The 13,003-nt window shown below is 46.4% G+C and overlaps 1 long non-coding RNA gene across 2 annotated transcripts; it reads left to right on the top strand.

Moving 5' to 3' along the window:
• Positions 1 to 226: 226 nt before the first annotated feature.
• Positions 227 to 11,568, top strand: LOC130151861 (uncharacterized). Of its 2 annotated transcripts, none has more exons than XR_008822760.1 (4): positions 227 to 1,623; positions 2,665 to 2,818; positions 3,541 to 3,632; positions 11,328 to 11,568. It is a non-coding gene; the product is annotated as an uncharacterized LOC130151861 (long non-coding RNA). The 2 variants fall into 2 exon arrangements; XR_008822761.1 differs by lacking the exon at positions 11,328 to 11,568 and adding an exon at positions 4,076 to 5,140.
• Positions 11,569 to 13,003: the final 1,435 nt, after the last annotated feature.

The raw sequence follows: 13,003 nt of genomic DNA, 5'->3' as shown, positions 1-13,003 counted from the left end.
CTCAGCGAGCGGCGGAGGGGGGCCCTAGAGGCGGGAGTTACCTCAGTGAGGGGGCACCAAGGCGGGAGTTACCTCAGCGGGGGGCGGGGGGGGGGGGGGAGGGTAGGACACTGAGGCGGGAGTTACCTCGTTGTAGGGGGGACGATACTGAGGCGGGAGTTACCTCTGAGGGGGAGACGCACTGAGGCGGGAGTTACCTCAGCGCGGGGGGGGAGGGCACGGCACTGAGGCGGGAGTTACCTCAGCGAGCTAGGCGGGGTCGGGCGGGGCGGAGGGAGTGGGCCCGGCGCCTCTGAGACCCCGGGGAGGGGAAGGACTCGCCCCGGGGTTGCCTGCGGAGCGGGGCCGGCGGCCGGGAGATGTCCGGGGCGGAGAGGGGTTCGCCCCGGGGCAGCGCGGCGCAGCCAAGGTCGTTTCCCGCGGGAGGAAGGAGAGCGCGGCTGAGGCCTGCTCCGGGGGAAACCGGGGCGGCCCCGCTGGCACCGGGCAGGGAAGGGCTGGCCGGCAGCCGGGTGGGAGGTGGAAAACCTGGCCTGTGAAAGCCTCGGCTTCCCTCGGCCCCAAAGGACCGCGGGGTTTGGAAGAGGGAAGTTGGGGTTTGCTCGTGTTTGATAGGTGTCACGGCTGAAAGGCTGAATATTTCCAGCTCTCTCGTCCACCTTTTCCTCTTGGGTGGATTTTTTGAGGGGTTTTTTTTGTTTTTGTTTTGGTTTGGTTTTTTGGGTGTTTCGGGTTTGGGTTTTTTTGTCTGATATTTTTAGAGAACAAAGCCCATCTCAAGTTCCGGTGTGATGTCAAAATTTGACCAGATGAATGAAAAAATAAAAGTAATAGCACTGACAGTTGCATTACAAAGTGCAGTTTCTTTTGTGCTGCTGGGGGGGATTGACAAATAGGAGCAGTATCGGTGTAAAAAAGCAACACTTTTCACAAATTATTAGTATTGGAGGAATTTATTTTGGGTAGAGTGAGGAAGTAATGCCTGTAAAGAGTTTCCAACAAAATACTGGAGCCCTACCAAAAATTTAATCCTGGTGAAGGAAATGAGATACTCAAATTGTGTGTCACCTCTTCATCTCTACATACAAACTGTTAAAATAAGACCTGGGTTTTTTTCAGTAAAAGCATAAAATAGCTGATAGACTTCTGTAAGGTAATGAGATAATGCTATCAGAATAAGGGACTACATTGGCATTTTCCCAGGCTGCAAAAATACAGTTTTGTTTGCTTTAAAAACTTGTTCTTTGGACAGAGTGCTATAAATACAGGGTTGGTTTTTTTTTTTTCTTTTTCTTATTTTGGCATCCACAGTAATGGAAGAGCTGAAAAACTATAACCTGCAATAATTTGTTCTTGGTTTTCACTTTAGAAATAATGGGACTAATTACAGTTTTTTCCTGCTTGCTTTTATCGAGATCCAGGGAGCTGGAGTGAAGATTTCACAGTTGCTCATTTGAAGCAGGAATGTTAAATCACACCAAAGAAATGGCCTTCAGAGTTGTCTCTTAGCATCTAAGGCATCATCCTGCCAGCTGTCCTATCATCCGCAGTGTCTTGCAAGAAATCCAGGATGAATGGTGCTCAGAGTGCTTTAGTGTGAAAGGGGAAGGACAAATAAGACCAGTAAGGCCATCATGTAATGAAAAATAAAAAAAAAGGGGGGGGGGAAATGGTGCCATACAGACATGCAGGATTTGAGTGGGATTTTTCTTTTTCTTTCATCAAAGAAAGAGAAGTGGGATCTTATGCCTTCCTGAGCATTTAGCACTGGCACAGAATGAGCTGTAAGAAATTAGCCGCCTTCATGCTGAGGGCCCAGGGAGTTTCTTACATGCAGAAGTCCTTGGGCAGTGGCGCTGCTCTGCTCATCAGCTGCATGAAGCCATAAACCCTTCCATTCTAAGATATTATTGGGAAAATAATGTTTAATAACTACCACATCTTCCCTGTTTCTTCAGTCTGCTTTAAAAGCATCTGAAGGCTTCCCCACCCCGACTGGCGTGTTCATAAAACTTTGAGGATTTGTTGACTAATATTTCCTTTCGTGTTGGAATCTGCTGAGCTCTGCTATTGTAAATGCTCTTGCTTTAACTGCTCTTGGATTAGAATGAACTGAATCCACCCTATTGTTCTTCTGTTGCATTTTATTTTACGCATACTGCATTTTGCTCTTCTCCTGAGTGATTGGCTGTTTGCATTAGAATTTATGAATATGAACGTGCATTTTGTTTGTCACAGACCTGTTTCCACTGAAACCCAAGGCAGTTGCCTTGGCGTAAGGGATTCATCTCGGCTAATCATTGGGAATAACAAAGGATTTTTATAAGTGATCCCCATATTTGAATTGATGGCAAAAGCAGAGAATATGAGATCTGTTGTCTCTTTATTTTTCCTGCCATAGTAAGAGGTTAAAATACTTGCAGGTTCTGTAACCATCAGCAGTGCTCGTGCACTGATTTGTGCTTAGCAACTTCTGAACGCTGCACAAAAGAGGGCTTTGCATCAGATTCTGTGCAATTTAGTGAATAAAATAAAAGAGTATTACCATTCAATGATAGAGAGAGAAATATATATATACACACACACATCCTCTTTAAAGACCTGAAAGGGGTGAGAATTTAAGGGTAGATGATTGTCCTTTTGTAGTTGTATCTTCTTTAACAGCAATATTCTAAGGGAATTGAGACAGAAATTGAGCTCGTGAATTTGGGCACGATTGCTTCTGGAGGGTAAAAGTCTACAAGCAATCATTCTGCTCTGCTGCTACAACCTACTATGGGGGCTTCGCATGCGTGCGCTTCCAGAGACAGCAACCAAGGTAATATTTCATATCATCACGGTGCTGCAGGTTTCCCAATATACAAGAGTTTTTCTTCAGGGCCAGTGCTGGCAAGGAAGCGATTAGATGGAGATCTTGGCTTTTACTTCTGAAATCTCAATTTCACAGTTAGAGAGAAAAGTTTGAAAACACAGCCTGCTGCCGAAGGTTTCAGTTTGAGGTGGTTTGTTTTTGGTTTTGTGAGTTTGGTTGTTTTAGAGCCAGTTGTCGAGGAGCATGTTTGCTTCAGCTGAACTGAGCCAAGCTACTCTTCAGTTAGGCTGGGTTTAGCAATCAGCGTTTCCTCAGAACTGCTTCAGAACTGCTTACGACTAAACTAGTGCTGCTTAGACAAGGATGAGCTCAGCAGGGATGCTTGTTGTCCCTGGCCTGGAAATTCAGTAGCTCCCCCTCTGTAATTTGTGTGGTGCAAAACTCTGGAGGAAGGTCATGCATCTTGTGTTTGGCTCTGGCTTTGCACGAAGGTTTCCACAGCTGCTGCTACACAAGTCATTCGGGAGAAAGAACCAAGCCACAAAACCCAAAGTAAAAGGAGCTCAGGCAATCAGGCCTGCTCAAGGTGTGCCTGTAGCCAGGTGAGGTCCCAGGAGCTTGATGCAGCTCTCCCATCCTTGTAAGTGGAGAGTAGTTCCCCTGAAGCCTGTGAATTTGAGGTTTCAAAGCCCAAAAGAGGGGCCTGATCTCTCCCTGCTTGCATCCAGGGGCATCTCAAGCAGAAATCTTTGATACCCGTGCAGGTGCCCTGGTGACGTAAACTTCACTTCGAGCTGCATCTTCCAGGGAGCGTCAGAAGGTATGTATCGTGTTCAAGGGAATGCTTGCTAAAAATACTTGTTCTTTTGAGCGTAATTGAGGTGATTTGGTAGATAGTTTCACGCAAAGACCTCTGAGCTTGTTGTTCGGGTTTTTTTCAGCACAATAGCTGTTTACAAAATAAAGTTGTTTAGTTAGTTATCAAACTCGGGGAATACCTTTAAAAACCTGCAAATATTCACTTACATCTGAATGAAAGCAGTGAATTTCCTTCAGCTGTGTTTGCTTTTTGAAAACATTCCAGTCAATTAGATTAGTGGCTGGAAATGTTTATGGAAAGAATTTTAAGCCCATTTTAGAGGGTATTCATGGAAAGCAAAATTTTATAATTTTATCTCAAAAACACAGTCATCTTACTGAGTGTTAATTTATATTTGTCAACTCGGGAAATGCAAGCCAGTATTACATGTCTGATTTGTTCAGGTCATGTGTCTCTCCCATTCGTCCAGTCTCCTCTCTTCCTGCCGTGCTGCTTCCTACTCCTCTGCTATGCCAGGGATGGAAAACGTAACATTTTATTTGTTCACTTCACACCTCCTGCATTTCCCTCTGAACAGAGGGCTCCTTTCTTGAGCAACAGTGAAAGTAAACCACTATCACAAAGCAAACTTGGGGCCCTGGAATATGAAACCACTCCCTGCAATATTTAAATTCCTTTGAAAACCATCCTCTGCCATATGTCTATAAACACTGTCCAGCTGCAATGAGCTTATAGATTCTTGGAGACCATCTGAATTTAGCAAAGAAATAACAATACTGTGTGCTGAGAGAGAGCCAATTGCCATTTTAAGCATTTCATTTAGATCTTCAGATACTTTTTATTCTTTCTCTGTTGCCAATTGTTAGGTAAAATCAGGATCAAAGGTATACCAGTTTAATATACTTACTTTTCTTAAACGAGGTTCATCTTTCTAAATAGTTACATGAAAATTATCAGGTTTATTACAGGACATGCAGTATAATTGTGCAGTTTAAAAGACTGAAATTTAAATTTAATGTCATTACTACCGTATCATAAGCAGGCTAATGTGCGTGCTCCAGCAGTTTAGCATTACATTCCCAATCTCTTTGCTTCACAAATGACTGAGAGAAGATCCAGAGCTCCTGTTGCAAGAAAACAGACCCTCCTTTACCTAAAGGCAGAAAAATCTGTAATGGTTTTTATCCCTAAAGCGTGCCATTTACATGCGCATTTGTAAACTGCTCCTACACCTTACACCATGCTGCTGCTGTTGGTTAACGCTTTGGGCTGTTCCGTGTCACTGTCCCCACACAGCATGGTCAAACACCAACTTTTCCTGTAATTTTAAAACTGAAATTACTTCAGTAATATCTTGTAAGTCCTTCTGCTCAAATAGCGTTATTGCCTGGTTTATGAACATTTTTGATCCAATACATGGATGTGTAATGTGCAGAGTTGCTTGTGTTATTCCATTACTAGAAACCATGTAACATTTATTATATTAAAATACACTCCTGAATGCTTCACTTTTAAGTCCAAACCACAGTTTAAATATGTTCTTTTAATTTTTCCCCTACATTTATTCTAGAAGCTAGCAGAACTTCTACATGGGCCTCTTAAATGCCTAATGGGTATTTATTTGCAAACTTCCTGCACCAAGCGTGTCAGAAGCATTAAGGTTACCTGCAGCACCTCAGTATTGCCAGTTGTCATCTGGCTACAGCTCGTTCAGGGCAGAAGTCATATGGGTTTTCCTGCTTAGGGATGGAGTGGCAGAGACAAAAATACAATAAATAATAGCAATGAACCAAGCACAATTTCTCTGTCAGATGCCAAGTGTCAAGTACTTATAGCCAGGCTGCTTTCGTGTGGTCCATGAGAACAAGATTTAGCTGTAGGAAATATCCCGTGAGAAAATTTCAAACACAACAGCTTGAGAAAATTAAGCTGCATGTGGACAAGCATGGTGAATTTAAGGGAAGGTTATATCCTGTGAGGTGTTTGTTGAACTCAAATTGCAAGTTCCTCAAACGGGATTTTTATAGGAGATCTACCAGATATTTATTGTGAGTGGCAACCACCAATTCCTGACACGTTGGTGCTGGCAGAAAGTAGGGTATAAATGAAGCGAACAATTTTAGTCATATGGCAATCTGGCACAGCGCTTTTACATTTTAATTATGCTGCAGAAAGGTCAAGGCTGGATCTGTGCCGGCAGAGGGATAATTTGCTTTTATGGTTTACGAATGTACATCTCCAAAACTGAAGAACCAACAACTGGAAAATAAAATTTTCCTGTGTAGGCTGTTGGTTCTGATTTGCTTCTAAACCAGCCTTCCAGAGGCATTCTGAAATCTTACTGGCTTATCTCACATTGCCAGGGTGACCATGCAGTTCTCAAGGCAGGGCTGGAACATCTCCACGTTGAGAAGGATGCAGAATCCAAGTGTCTTGACTGTCAGTTGTGGCACAGCGTTTGGCGTGCTAAGGGTAATCCATACGTGCAAGAGGCAATCCAAGGGGAATCTGTACGGGCTGATCTGCCTCTGAAAAAGGGTCTGTAGGCTTTCTGCTCTGCAGAGGAGGGAAGACGATGGTTGACGTGGCTTTTCAGTATCATACTGTGCACCCTCCAGCGTGGCCAGAGGAGAAGGGGTGCTTTCCATGCACCAGGACATTTCCCCTCAACTTTTTCTAACTGGTGGCCGCCTGCTCACCTTAGCAGGGGCAGCCAATGCAATTTTGTGAGACCTCTGAAGGAGTTGCACAGTGGTAAGAAGACTATTTTTTAATTTTTTTTAAATATAATTTTCTTTTTTAAATTATTTTTTTAAAAAAATATTTTATTTTACCCTGTCTTCAGGCCTGGTCCCACACAACCCGTAAGACCAGGTCATGATACAGCTCCCAGTAAGACAACTTTTGCAAGAGCCTCTTGCATATCAAGGTTTAAAGATCAGAAAGTTGCAAAGGGATGGGCTTGTCAAAGAGAAGGTGATGTGCTCTTGTTTTGAGGCCATATGTTAAGCACCATGCCCGAGTTCAAATATAGCTCTTGAATTACCTGTGTCTTTTTCCAATAAACTATTTCCTAAAGATAATAATAATAATGATAACAATAAAACACATAATACGTTAGCTTTGGGACTAGCTGTTTGCAGTTGGGTATGCGGTTTCTCTCCAGGGAGAAGGAGCCAGGGCCCGTTATTTGTTTGCCAGCATCACTGCAAGGCTCAACCCCCTGGGGGGACGTGGCTGGGGTTGGTGCTGTACAGCCCTCCCCAGCAGCAGGAGGCTTCCCCGGAGCCTGCAAGTCCCAACAGATAAGCATGGAGCAGGGCACCATACAAAACCAGAGGGCTAAAGTGATTTACTTCAGGATAAGACTCACCTCTGCCAGAAGATCCCCCCCACACACACACACACCTTGATTGCTTTATCTCTGTGGTGCTGGTGGAGCTGCAGGGGTGGAGTCTCAGGTAGAGCAATGGTTAATTCAGTAAGAGCAGAAGGAAAATGTCTTGCTACAATTTTAATTCCTACAGTTGTCCTGTCTTACCTCTGTTGTAAACCCGAGGGCCTGCGTGCAGGCGGGAGTGTTTCTGTTAGAAATGCTTCTGCAAATAAATATTCTGAAAATCAGCATTGTTGTGTTTAAAAAAGAATGGATGTGCACCTTCAGTGACCTCTATTTTTCACTCCACTGAAGTGATTATAAATGGCTTTACTTCTCCATCATGCCTCTGCTGCGGACACTATTCATTGTGTTTACCTCACTGTCCATACCCAGGTGTGCTGAATGTTTTATTCACATTTCCAAATGCTGCCTTTCCCCCGAGCTGGGGCAGACTGCTCCTGCAGCAGTGATTCAGAACTTATTGCTGTGGTTATCCACGCCGCAGGAGCGCCCAGGATCGATGCATGGGTACCATTTCCATCTGCGGCTCGGCTTGTTCCCCACTGGCACGGAAATAGGGCAGGGGCTGGAGAGACGCGTGGGTGACCAGAGTGCTGGACCGGTGGGTCTGTCCCTCAGTGTCCCTCAGAATTGTGCGTGGGAGCTGTAGCCTGGCCCCACAGCCAGGACAGTGTCAGAATATGTCATGGGCCAAAATAAGGGTCAGGGACCAGCCTGGGTATTGGGAACAGACACGCAGGGAAGCACTTGGTGGCAACTGGGGAAATGTGCCAAGCTCAATAGAGAGGTCTCCCCCTCTCTGGGCTTTATCCAGTCCTGCTGAGCAATAGCCAAGCCAATGCCAGGAACTGGAAAGTGAAACTGTGCAAAGACAGGGAAAAGAATAAAAAAAAAAAGGGAAAAAAAAAAAAAAAGAAATCCAAGCTGAAAAGCTGGGAGGAAAGAACACCAGAGCAAAAAGCTGGTGTGCTGGAAATAATTTGTTCAGACTGAATCCGCTGGGTGATTTCAATAACGGAGGGGCAGCAACTTTGCTGCGCTTGGGAATGTCGTGCTTTTGGACCCACTGGTTTATTTACAGCATTTCTTTTGCTCCCCCTCCTGCACTGAGCTAAAGCCAGTGAGCGAGAGGGAGGGAGGAAGGGAGGGAGAAAAAGAGGCCGAGAGCCTTCTGCGGTCGGCGGGGGCCTATAAATAGCCGGTGAAGTCTTCTAATACCAATAGGGTGCGTCATTACGGCCCTCCCCGGCTCCGCTCGGCAGCAGCAGTGCCAGCAGGGGCGGGAGCTGCAGCAGCACCCAGAGCTGAGCAGCTGGGCTTGGCACCCACGGCGCTGGGAGAGGGGGGCCGGGAGGTGCAGAGGGGGTTGGCGCTCTCTGCTGCAGCTTGTCTCAGGGAAAAAGGAGGGGAGAAACGAGCCACGCGTCCTACGAGCCTCCCCGCCTCGCCCGGGTGTTGCAAAGCTTATTCTAGGTTTTGCTCTTGTGGCTGCCCAGTTGGCACCGGGGAAATGCCTCTTACTGGAATAAATGGGCGTCTGAGGTCTGTGTCTCTGCCTGATGCGGATGTTGGGGGGATTTCTGAAGTCCTGCCGTGCTGTTCTCTCCCCCACCTCACTCCTCCTCACCCCATAGTAAGGGTCAGAGGAGGAAGAATAGGTGGTGGAGTAAGTTGGGCAAGACGGGCAGGATGGTTCAGTGCTACCAGCCAGCGATGTCTTATCATGGGGTTAAATGTTGCTCTCAAAGGTGGGACACTAGAGGGGATTTCTAACGCAAATTCCCCACGCCTGTCACCACCCCTCTCACCGCTGTAGATAACCCTCTCATACATAAGGCTACTGCTCTGCCTGGTCTTTTTAGAACACTGCCGTCAAATCCAGATTTCAGGGCTGGGGTGCCGGAGGACCTGGTGCTTTCTTTTCTGAGCTCCAGCTATCGGCCCCATAGCAGCAAGCTGTGGTAAAGCACTTCTTGCAAAGAACCTCTATCTAACGCAGTATAAAATGCTTGCATAAATAGGGGGAGGACTTTTGATACTAATTAAAATGAGACTTCAGTCATTTTCCCTTTTTTTGCAACACTGCAGTATTTCTTGAGCATCCTGACCTGCTTCCTATCAGTCATTTCTCTTCCCTATCTGCTTTGTATTCCTTCATTGCTCCTTGGAAGGTTTTGCAAACTCAGATGCATCTTGATGTGTATTTGTAGGAGTGCAGTTAATGGGGATCTCCTTATTAGACACCAGTTTCAGTGAGTTATGATGCCACTAATAAAAGGGTGAGGACAGACTAGCCAAATCTCACTGGTTTCAACCGTCCTCCAAAAGAAATTTTTCATTACGGAGCACTGTGGAAATTGCTCGCGTCAACCCGATGGAAAGAAGTGGAGTAACCCACAGGCAAATTCTTCCTGCCTGGGTCTGTTTGCTCAAAAATTGACCTGTTAAACCAGAAGATGCCAGGCTGACACAGACAGGTCTCTCTGCCGAGCCAATGCCATGAGATACGCTCCTGTTCAAGGAAGCTGGTGATTTCTCCCAGATTTGGGGATCTCCGTGGGGTCCACCAGTGCCTCATCCATATCCAGCAGAGCAACCATCTCTGTGAAATCACACTGCACCCAGCAACTGGAGACCCCTCCAGGCATCCTAATTTCCTGCATTTCCAGACGTTGAAGCTCTGGGAGCGGTGTAGAGCTGGCTAAGGGCAGCTTCTGCAAGAAGAGGTGCAACTCTCTGTGGGTGTTTGAACACCCAGCAGGTTTGTCAGTACAAAACCCAGCACAGAGACAGGAGGGTGAGGATGCTGGTTAATCTGTTTGGGTATCAACAGAGGTGACTGGCATTTAAGGATCAGCCCGTGGTGGGCTCTGCTGTGTCAGCAGAGGCTGCAGTGCTTGTAGCAAGTGATAAAATGCCACTGAGAGAGAGTGGGACCGTCCCCACATAGGACCAACTCACTCCCAAGCTGTGTTTGACTCCAAGCATCACTCTTTTCTCAATGTCTGAAAAGTCTAAGCTTCAAAGCACTTGGGTTTGTGAGCATTTTGAAAGGATGGGTGCGGAAAGAACTAGCAATCTTGCCTCCCCTCCAAAAAAACACCCTAAATCCCAGCAAATAAAATTATTGATGTGAAACTTCTGCCTAGGTTGACTTTTAAGAGGAGACAGTGGATTTGGGAATAATCAATAAATTATTATAATAATAATATTACATCATATAAAATATAATTCTTATAAATTGAGCTCTGAGTGTGAGAGCCAGGCTCACCCTCAGACACACTCTTCTGCATCCCTCTGCACCCAAGCCAAGCTCCACGCAGGTTGCTAGAGCCTGGGATGGAGCTGATTGTGCCCTGCCATGGATTCTCTGCACCAGGCACATCCCATTTGTGAGGATGTGATGTCTTGGGTGCCCATGTCCCACCAGCTGCCTGTGTTTTTCCATCATGCTGAAAATATCTCCATCAGCCTGATTCGGTCCCCAGCTCTGCTCTCAGCAAAACGCAACCAGGGCAAGAGCAGCCTCCTGAGGCAGACCCGTTCCCGTCCCGGGGAAACCTCAAACCCTGTTTCCCCATCTCACAGCAGCCTCCTCCACATTCTCCCAAGTAATTTTGGATATGTACATCTTTTCACAGGGAAAAACAAAACGTGATGTAAAAGAGGTTCAAAACATCTTTTTTTCTCAACAGTGAGGTCCACACTGGCAACAGGCTTGATATGAGCTGGGATCTACTTTCCTGAACTGAAATCATGAGGATTACTCACATGTTTAAAAATAAGCCCACGCTGAAATTCCCTCGTTGGATTAAAACCTAAACGCTGCAATTGTCACTTTTCCCACCAGAGGAAAGTGCCAGTGGCTTAACTAAATATACCATCCACATCGCTGCCTGCCATTTCCAGATTGTTTCTCTTTCCCCCTTTACTGGAACTCTTCCATGTTTCTGTAAGTTTATTTTACTTTTTGGTTGGTTTCCTTTTTTTTTTCACCAATTCATCACCTTTCCTGCAATGTCCCTTTCCCTGAGCCATCTATGATCTCTCGTCCTGCCTTTTCCATTTCTTCCCCAGCCTTCTCTGCCTGTTTGCCACCCATTGCTTCAAACATGGGGGAAATGACCCAAACTGTGAATTTCTGTAAGCGGTAGAAGAAATAAAGTCAAATTCACCCTGGATTTCTGTCTCTTCCATGCAAGAGCTGACAGAACTTTTTCCAGGGTTGGGGCAACTTGCTGGTAGGGATGCTCTGGTGTCTAAGAAGAGTTGCGCTGACACGAAGCTATTTCCAGGTGGTACGTGGTCTTCAGGATGACTCTGATGAAAAAAGTGGACTCATGGTTTTGTCACACGTGAAGAAGAAACTGCGAGCAAGAATGAGGAAAAGTTAAGGACTTCATGCAAGTCCAATGTTTTATTCTGTGCTTATTTTGCTTTGAAACAGAAAACATCCATGAACAGGTTTTTAAGCATGTTGGTTTCTGTTTATTCACCTGCTTTGGCCTCTCTCTCCCTCTGCAGTTTTCCTTGCTGAAAAAGAAAAGATGCTAAATAAATTTTTTTTAAAAAAAAAAAGGAAGGAAAACTGATTACTTGTGAGAAAAGCTTCACAGAAAACCAGAATACTTCCATTAAACTGAAAGCATAGCATGGACCAGCACCCCTGCTTGCAGTGTAGTGCTGACACTGCTTGTGGGTGGTTTCCAGGCACAAGCTGAATGCTGGCACGGTGAGATCTGCCTGTAGGCTGGCTCAGGGACTTGGGTGGACTCAACCTCTTAGCTCCGACCCTCGCCATCCATGGGAAATGCTCAGTCAGGAGCACCACTGATGGCAGCTTTCGCCCGGGTGGCCAGCCAGCCCCCTGCTTGCTAGTCTGATTTCCAGGGGCTTGGGGAGCTCATGGGCTGCCTGCGTCTTGGGGAGGTCCCTCGAATGCTGCTCCACCAGTTGAGCCAAGGCTGCCCATGCAGCCCACGTGCCTGCAGCTGCTGCTCAGCACTTGCTTAGGCTGTGATTGCGCTAAAAATGCAGCAATAGAAACATGCGGTGTTTTGCTGGTCACCTAAACCAGCGCCCAGCTGTATTGCGAGCCATTCCCAATGCAGGCAATACCGTGAATCTGTGGGGCTCCCCGAGGAGACAGGGAAATGTTGGCTCATTAGCTTTTCCCTCAGTGGAGGTCTTCTACCCAAAACCTTGGGGAAAAGCTTTTTTTTGTGCATTCATCTCATATATTGCTCAATAAGAGAGCCAGGGAGCAGCCTTCAGCCCCAAGGGCAAACGCCAGGTTGGCCGTGTGTTCCCGGTGCAGCACCCCATATAGTGCAAAGCCATTCTTACTGTTTTTCATGTGTGTGTTTGGGTTTTTCCCCCCAGTATTTAAAATAGCGTCAGGTCTCTGTTGCAGCCTGCCAACAAGAGGTTTTCATGGCATGAGCAGGAAGGGGGTTCTGAATGCCCCAGGGGGTGGCATGAAGGTGTTCAGGTGCAAAACCTCAGTGGGATAATGTGGGAGGAGGGGGGCCAGTGGTGCTGGAGTTCAGCCAGAGTCTGTCCCAGGAGAGCATCTACAGCATTTGAGCCAGGGAACCGGCTAACAGCCAGGCAGTTCTGCCAGGCCCACATCCCACCCAGCGGCATAGACACAGCCTTTGGGTCCCTTCTCCATCCGCTGAATTTGGTTTCTGCAGGGGGTACAGGACTGAACGGGGAGTGAGGGGAATGTGTCAGGAGAGAGACACACACTTGAGGACTGAGCAAGTGCCTTTCTGTAGGAAAACTTTCAAAAAAGTTCAACTGGCCAAAAGAAGAAAGTGAGAGGATACTTTTATGGCTGACCCCAAAGGTGCCTCACAGTGTTTCAGCCAAGTTTGCCACCTTATTTCACAAGGCATATCCTTCCTTAGCATGCTCACCCACTCCCATCTCTAAAGTAACCCCGTAGCGGTACTAAAAATAACCCCTG

The sequence above is a fragment of the Falco biarmicus genome, chromosome 6 (assembly GCF_023638135.1).
Source record: "Falco biarmicus isolate bFalBia1 chromosome 6, bFalBia1.pri, whole genome shotgun sequence".
Lineage (NCBI taxonomy): Eukaryota > Metazoa > Chordata > Aves > Falconiformes > Falconidae > Falco > Falco biarmicus.
This window is presented reverse-complemented; position numbering and strand designations above follow the sequence as displayed.